Genomic DNA, 8,870 nt, shown 5'->3' on the forward strand with positions numbered 1-8,870 from the left:
TAGGTCCCTACACCTTCAGAGCCCATGACCTTGCATAGGTCCCTACACCTTCAGAGCCCATGACCTTGCATAGGTCCCTACACCTTCAGAGCCCAGCAATCTATCTGGTTAAAAAAAACAAGGTTACAAAAGAACTGGTTTGGAGGAAAGAAAATATGTGATCATTTCAGCCCACTTTTGTTGCTTATAGTAAATTACCACAGGAGAGGTAATTGATACAGGAATGAAGTTTATTTCTCCCAATTTTGAGGCTAGAGAGTCCAAAGTAAAGGATATGCACCTTGCAAGCTTTGGTGAGGGCCTCCCGGCTGCTCTTCAGTGTGGTAGCAAGCGCCATGTGGTGAGAGGGGCCAAGCATTCTAGTTTGTCTTTCATTTGCTTGTAGAGCCCCAATCACATCTGATTAGGCCCCACCACCATGGCCTCAGGTAACCTTAATTACCTCCCTACAATCTCTCCTCTGATTAAGTTACTACTCTCTTAAGACCTCATATTGAGAAGTGAATTGCAATATGAATTTTGGTGGGGACATTGAAACTTTAACTATCAAACTACTTACGTCTCAATAAAATATGATCCCAGAATGTGTTTCTCAAATAAATACCTAGTAGGTGTCACTTATGATAACATTCTGTGGTGGATGGAATGAGAAATGTCTCCTGTAGCAGTAATGGGCTCAGTTGCTCTGGCTCCCAGCAGGTCCCATGTGCACACCTGCCCAGGAGCAATCTGGATTCATGAATGAAACACACACACACACACACACACACACACACACAGAGGTTAATTTTTAAATGCCTTGACTAGCTCAAAGGCTGGACAGTCCTAATCCTCTCTGCAGCTACCACACATTTCCCTCTTGTAACCCTGCCTTAACACCCTCTAATTCTATATTGTAGCTTTGTTGCCCTGGCTCCTTCTGGGCAGCTCCCAAGTCTTTGTTGCCCAAGACACTTCTGGGTAGCCCTTCCAGGGGCCGAATTCCTTCTTACCCACATTTTGGATGATTTTTCTCTCTGCAGCTTTAAAACTGCCCCATCTCCCTCCGATTCATGGTGATCGTCCTCTTCCTTCTCCCGGATCCTAGCCCGAGCAATCTAAAAGTTCTACCCATCTCTCTCCACCCAGCCATTGGCTGTTGGCTCTTTATTGATCAATCAAAAACCAACTAGGGACAAGAACCTTCAGCATTTGGACACAGAGATTCCCAGTTAATTCAAAGCATTAGAACCAATGCCCAACAGTCTCCCAAGGTCTCATGTATTTGAACACCTTATCCTCAGTTAATGGCACACTTTGGAGAGGTCAGGAAATGTCCAAGGCATGATGAACCTTGCTGAGAAAGTATATCTTCTCTGCTTCCTGTGTGCAGATAAACATGAGATCTCTCGACTTCCTGATTCTGCCACCATGCCTTCCCCACCAATAACAACACCGAGCCATCTTGGGAGTTGAGACAAAGCAAACTCATCCTGAAATAGCTTTTGCTCATGCTATCTTTCCCAGCAATAGAAAGGTGGCTGGTGAGTACCACCTAACATCCTGCCAGTGTTCTCATCACCTGGTCCTCATCATCAAGATCAGAAGTCCAAGTGCCCCAGTGTTCAAAATGTCAGCTCTGGCCCCATTGACACATGACCACTAAAGCTGTCTAGCAGCCCAAGACTAAAGGCTCTGATTTCTAGTCAGGCATTCTGACACATGTTAGGGAACACTGGAACTGGAACCTAAGGCCATGCCATGGTTGAAAAGTGCTCTGCCCCTGAGTTATGCCCCTAACCCTTCATTTTATCTAGCTAGCTAGTTAGTTACTTAGTCAGTCAGTCAGTTGGTTAGTTAGTTGTTTGCCATTAAAATACTCAGATTGTCTTTATACTTACTCTGATGCTCAGACAGATCTTGAATTTTCAATCCTCCTGCCTCAGCCTCCAAGGTATCTGGGATTATATCCAGATAAGAAAAGGGACTGAATGTAGAATTTCATTATTCATGTTGCCAAGCAAATGTTGTCAATATTAATATTCAGGCTCCATCCCTGTCTCCAGTACTGCCACTTCCAAGAGGACACAGTGAGTTGGGGAGGTTGTACAACAGCAGCATTTTGAGAGGCTTGTTACTTACCATGTGTGTGTTCACCTTAGTGTGCAAGCACACATATATGTGCAAAGGCACAGTCCTGTGTATGTGGAGGCCAGGCCAGCAATCAACCTTGAATGTTCTTCAGGGCCCCTTGACTTTATTTGTTTAGAGGTGTAATTTTGCTTTTCTTTCTGTTTTTTTAGAAGGGTCTTTCCCTGAACCTGAAACTTACCAGTTAGACTAGGTTAGGTGGCCAGGGAACCAGAGGTATCCTATCCTCCTGTCTCCAGTCCCCGTGCGCACGGATTACAAGTGTATGCCAGCTTTTCATGTGGATTCTGGAGGTCAAACTCAGCTCTTCGCGCTTCTGTGCTCAGTGCTTTACTGACTGAGCTGTCCCTCCAGACTCTTGCTTGCTTCTTCTGCACTGCCAAGTTAGGAAGGATCAACCTCCAACAGTAACATCAATGCCCTTCATGGGATCTATTTGGTTTTGTTGTGCCCAATGCTAAGAACAACCTAGAATGTCTGCAGCCAGTCCAGCCACTTGCATTTAAGAAGGTCAGAGTCAGTGCAGGAGTGTTGGTTCTCAGTTAAGAACACTTGCTGCTCTTCCAGAGAACCTCCAGTCTGTTCCCAGCACCCACACTGAGCGGCTCACAACCATCTGTAACACTAGCAACAGGAAACCAAATGCTGTATCCTCGCCTCGAGGAGCCCTGCATGCGGCACCCTTACACAGAGACATGTAAACAAGACACTTCTCCTACCGATTCCTCTTCCTCCTGCTAAAATAGGATGCATCTGCCAGCCGTGGAGCACGCGGTCACTTCAGCTTCTGCTGAGAGTTGTGGAGGGCCCTTCCTGTTTACCCTTCTTGAGGATGTCAACTTTTCTCCACTTTAGTTCCTGGAACTCTTTCATCTCTCCACGCTCCCCACACCCTCCCTCCAGCTTTTCTTCGTCATGGAGTTGGACGCTATTTAATGTTCACTCTGAACTGCCAGGATCCAAACCAAGACGAGGAGGACAAACATCTTCTGGTTTTAACTTGAAAGCTCTTATCTGTGAGAAAAAAAAAAAGAGACGGAAGATGCCAAATGGAAGAATTATTTAAGCAGAAAAGCAAATCTGTATAAGAGGGTTCCCATGGTTCTCCAAACGTGCCTAAAAACTTCTAATTTTTTATGTGTTAATGGCATTTAACAGTCTTCGGTAACAGTGAGCGACTGATTATAGAAGAAAAACAAAACAAAACATAGGAACTGTAAGAATGTCAACTGCCACTTAAATGCCAGGTCAAGCAGAGAGGAGGACCTCATGAAATCTAGGATTTTCACTTAGAAAATACAAGTATCTCCTCACTGCCAATCATGGCAGAGCTGAGTGTCACCAAACACTTGGCTGAGCAGAGAGCACTCAAAGGAAACAGACCAATGTGAACAGGTGGTTTTGCCTTTGCTTTTGTTTGTTGTTGTTAAGCTGTCAGATAATTAGGACAGTAGCCAATTGAATTTGACAGGTGTCTTAGTTAGGGTTTCCATTGCTGTGAAAAGACACCATGACCAAGGTAACTCTTACAAAGGACAACATTTCACTGGGGATGGCTGACAGGTTCAGAGGTTCAGTCCACTATATGCATTTTGGGAAGGATGGCAGTGTCTAGGCAGGCACACGTGGCTGAGCTGAGAGTTCTACATCTTGTTCAGAAGGCAAACAGGAGAAGACTGGCTCCCACGCAGCTAGGAGGAGGGTCTCATTGCTCGCTCCTGCAGTGACACATCTTCTTCCAATAAGGCCACACCTACCCCAACAAAGCCACACCTACCCCAACAAAGCCACACCTACCCTAACAAGGCCACACCTACTCCAACAAGGCCACACCTACTCCAACAAGGCCACACCTACTTCTACAAAGCCACACCTCCTAACAGTGCCAGTCCTTGGGCCAACTACCACAACAGAAGTACTGGCTGGTTTTGAGTCATCAGAGAGAAAGGAGCCTCAGTTGAGGAAATGCCTCCACGAGATCCAGCTATAAGGCATTTTTTTTCAATTAGTGATCATTGGGGGAGGGCTGAGCCCTTTGTGGGCATTGCCATCCCTGGGTTAATTGTCCTGGGATCTACAAGAAAGCAGACTGAGCAAGCCATGAGGAGCAAGCCAGTAAGCAGCACCCTTCCATGGCCTCTGCATCAGCTCCTGCCTCCAGGTTCCAGCCCTGCTTGAGTTCCTGTCCCGACTTCCTCCAGTGATGGAGAATGATCTAGAAGTGTAAGCCAAATAAGTTTCTTCCTCCCCAGCTTGGTTTTTGGTCCTGGTGTTTTGTTGAAGCAATAGAAACCCTAACAAAGACGACAGGAGTCCAGGAAGAGCTAGAGAAGAGTAGGTAAGGCTCAAGAAATCAAGTGAGGTGAAAATCATGGACATGAAGCAGCAGACTAAGGAATTTACTATTTCCTTAGAAATTTGATCAAAAAATCATGAAAGACTGAAAAAAATTGAAAACTCGTAAAATTGGGGTGGGGGAGGCCATCTAAGCTGTGTTTGAGGTAGATGATGCTGATGGCAACCTGAAGGCTGGTCGATGGAGAAGAGACTGACTTATGTTTGGACGCCTACTCGCTGCAAGACCTGTGTTTGGCTTCCAGGGAGCAGAAGGGCAAGAACTCAGAGACAGAGAGGAGATGCCTGACAATAGATCCCCAAAAATGCTAACTGGTGTGAAATAGTAAGGAAAAGGGGGGGGGAGCATCTAGGGACTTAAGCCATTGTTCTACGGCAAGGTTCTAACTACAGGGAGGTTCTGAAGCCCATGAGAATGTTAACAATAACAGACTAATGACTGAAGAATGCGTGAGAAAGTGAAGGTTTTCTCACTAAGGAAAGAAATTGACTTCAGAAAGATAGATTTTGAGATTCAAGGAACAATGTGAATAAAACCAACAAAAATGGGCGAGCTGAGCTGGAGAGGTGGCTCAGTGGTTAGGGGGCACTGGCTGCTCTTCCAGAGGACTTGGGTTTGAGTCCCAGCAGCCACATCTTGGCTCACTCCCATCTGTAGTTCTCTCTCTTCAGGGAACAATAGTTAATTCAGTAAAAAACAAAATGATGACTCTGAGAGGGTTCTATAGAATTAAATTAATTTAAATAAATCCCAGGGGCACGTTTGTTGCATCCTGAAACATCACTGCAGCCTTGGTTTTGAATGCAAAACTTGTACTGTCACATCAGGTAGTACCAATGGACTTGACACGTTTGGGCACAGATCCAAGACTATTTGGTGTTATAAACAACAGTGTTTTAACTGCACACACAACGTTTCCTGTTCTGATAGGAACGGATTAATGTTTAATTAGTAGGCTAATTACAAAAAAAAAAAGATATTTAATTACTCTTTCCCGTGCCACTTCTCACATTAAGACCATGTTTGTTTAAACTGTATTTGTTACAATATTTGGTTTGAAAATTGTCTCTGAGTTGCTGGCTTGAATTTCACAAAAGATTGTTAAATGAATTTTGGCTTGGGATTATGACAGAATATCCTACATTTTCTGAAATGGCCCAAAACATGTGTTGGCCGTTTTATAGTACATACTTATGCAAAGAAGTGTTCTCAGCACAGGCAATTATAAAATCAAGGTATCGATCAACTCTTAAAAATATTGAAGATGTCCTATGTTCTGTGGTATCAGATGTTCATCCCAAGAGTTAGCACTTTATGTGACAATAAATACATCCATGTCACTAGTAAATTCACTTTCATCTCTAATACATGGTAGAATTGTGTGTATACCACATTTATCTATAAGGAAATAACATGAATATTTCATCTCTCCCCAGTGGCTTCTATTATCTTTTGAGCCAGAGTTTGCCACATTCCACTCCCTACCTTCTTATGGCTCCCTGGTTTCTTTCTCTCCCTGAAGCCTCCTCTTTTTCGGGACCTTGGCACTTGCTGTCTCTTTGCCTGGAAAACACTACCGTTACATTCCAATCTGTTCTGTGTTTGTACAAAAAGTGTCTGTTGAGGATCAGTTTAATTCTTTGCCCTTTCTTAAGCACTGAGAGACAGTGATGGATCAGAATAGACCAGAAAAACAATACTGCTCTAATGAGCTTTGTGCCTGTGTAGCTGCAGTCACTGAGTGAGGCCCTCTCTGCACTGATGGGTGTTGCTGTCCCTTCTGCCTTATCTCTTACTATTCAGTTTCTTCCCACTGTTGTGTATTCTGTGTCTGTCTTGTCTGTCTTCCCCATCTGTTACCCCAAAGGAAGAGATGTCTCGGGTATCTGTGTGTTCAGGGGATAATTGACAAAAGAGTAAAAGGAGTGAATGAGATTTGTGAAAGTGCCCCAGAGGAGGGAGTATGTAATTACACTCTAGATACAATGTAGGACGTTCCCTGCAGCTGTGTGTGTGTGTGTGTGTGTGTGTGTGTGTGTGTGTGGTATGTGGTATGGTGTGTGTATGTGATGTGTGTGTGCACGTGTGTATGTGTGTGTGTGTATGTGTGTGGTGTTTATGTGTGTGTGTGTGGTGTGTGTGTGGTGTGTGTGTGGTGTGTATATGTGTGGTGTGTGTGTGTGTGTGTGTGTGTGTGTGTGTGTGATGTAAAGGCAAGAGAGAAGATGTTGCAGAAGGGCAGAGGTTATCATCAGGTCTGGTAGGAACAAGATATAAAGAGCAAAAGTGCAGAACATTCAACTCTGCAAACAGACCGCACAGCGAACAGCTGTGTCCATCTAAGACGCAAAGTCCCAGTGTCTTGTTGAGATTTGGTTTACAGAGCAGCCTTATTCCATCAGAAAACAAGGGCCCTCTGGTTATACTTACTTATTTTTAAATTTTATTGTTTTATATGTATGAGTATTTTTCCTAACTGTATGTATGTGTACCATGTATGTACCAGGTGCCTAAGGAGGTCAAAGGGAAGTGTTGGATCCCCTGGTTTTATAGTTACAGAGTGTTGTGAGCTCCAAGCGGGTGCTGGGAACAGAACCTGGGTCCTAGCAAGAGTAACAAGTGTTCTTAACTAAGGAGCTACCACTCTGGCTCCTATAATTGCTTATTTTTATAGCATGCTTTTAATGGACATAATATCTTAAAGGCTGCATGGTCTGGAGTGTAGCTCCGTTAGTATAGAGATTGCCTCGAATGCATGAAGCCCTGGGTTCAATTCTCAGCACCACATAAACTACACATTGCACACACCTGTAATCCCAGGACCCAGGACCTAGAACCTCGTCTCTGAAACTTACATAAGACCCAAAGTTGTTAAGGACATTTTCTGCTTTACCTAAGCCTGAAAACAGATGTCCAGCCATTAAAACAGTCAACATTAAAATTCAGTTACGTACGAAATAAGCGTGAGTTTCCTTGTAGCTGGTATCAAGCTCACTTGTAATGGAGTACTCACGTAGGTCTCCATGTAAGCTTTCATCATGCCACCTGTCAGCATAGCTGACATGAACTGAGTACTCCTCACACTCAAGATGTATTCTACTCATAATTCTCAATAATGACTCTTGCTTCAGGACACGTAGTCACTCAGAGTCACATGGTTAGAAAGCATGTGGTGTTTGGCTCACAACCTGTATCTTCCTATTTTTTTTATATCTATTTTATTCTTATTTGTGTGTGTGTGTGTGTGTGTGTGTGTGTGTGACAATACCCTAGAAGAGTGTGTCATATCCCTGGAGCAGGAGTTATAAGAGGCTGTGAGCTTCCTGATTTGGGAGCTGGGAATTGAACCTCAGCCCTCTGTAAGAGCATCAAGCTCTCTTCCTCACCTCTCTCCCCACAGCTGTTCACATTAGCTCACACTACCTATGTTCTTCCTTTCGGATTCTGCCCTCCTCACCAAGCCTTGTCACCTAGCCTGTGGAAACACACTGCCTAGCTTTAGGTCACCTTCTGGTTGCTTCTATGATGCTTCTTGTCACATTGACACTCCGCCACTGATGGCATCCTCTGATCTGGACCCTACACTTGGAATTCATGGTCAGAGGCAAGGTTAGGATCACAGTTGGATGTTTTTATAGGAGTGAGAGAGAATTCCATTTTCCATCAGGTATCAGTGAGATATCAGTGTCTCCTCCGGTGTCGGTGGGAATCCCTGGGAGTGATGTGGGATTTTCTTCCTGGTGTTGTCCATGGTCAAACTATTGTTTGCTCACTCTGCCTTCTTCTGACTGCTTAGCAGCTCACAGCAGAAAGCCTTAAGAGTGATGCACTCCGATTTCCTGCATTCTGCTTAAATCGGGAACTCCACTGTAGACCTTGATTTTTTTTTTCTTGAAAAGGCCTTTGGCTTTCCAGAAGCATCCCGGCTTTCTCTATCTAACCTCACAGTGGGGCTACCTCACTAGCAGACCCAAGCCTCTCACTGGCTGTTTCACACCCGCCCTTCCGACCACTCTCTCTGTCCTTTTGTAGCGTTCAACGTTGGTGACAACCTTGAAGCTCCCATGTTCATAGCTCTTTGCTCGACTTGATGCTCCCTCTAGTGCTGACTTGAGAGACGTTCACTACTTGATTAGTTTAGCTGGTTAAACTGATAGAGGAGTTTATAAGGATCACAACATTTACATACTGCGTGTGCGCTAATTACTTATCCCATTGCTGTGATCAAAATCATGGCAAGAAGCAAGTTAGGGGAGAAAGGGTCTGTCTGGGCTCATGGTTTGAGGATCCTGTCTGTGCCAGCCAAGCCTCCCCACCTCCTTCCCAGGAAATGGAAGGAAAGGGGGTGCTTGTACCAGTTCTCAACTCACTTGCTCCTTTGTGC

Source organism: Mus caroli, chromosome 6, assembly GCF_900094665.2.
Source record: "Mus caroli chromosome 6, CAROLI_EIJ_v1.1, whole genome shotgun sequence".
Classification (NCBI taxonomy): Eukaryota; Metazoa; Chordata; class Mammalia; order Rodentia; family Muridae; genus Mus; species Mus caroli.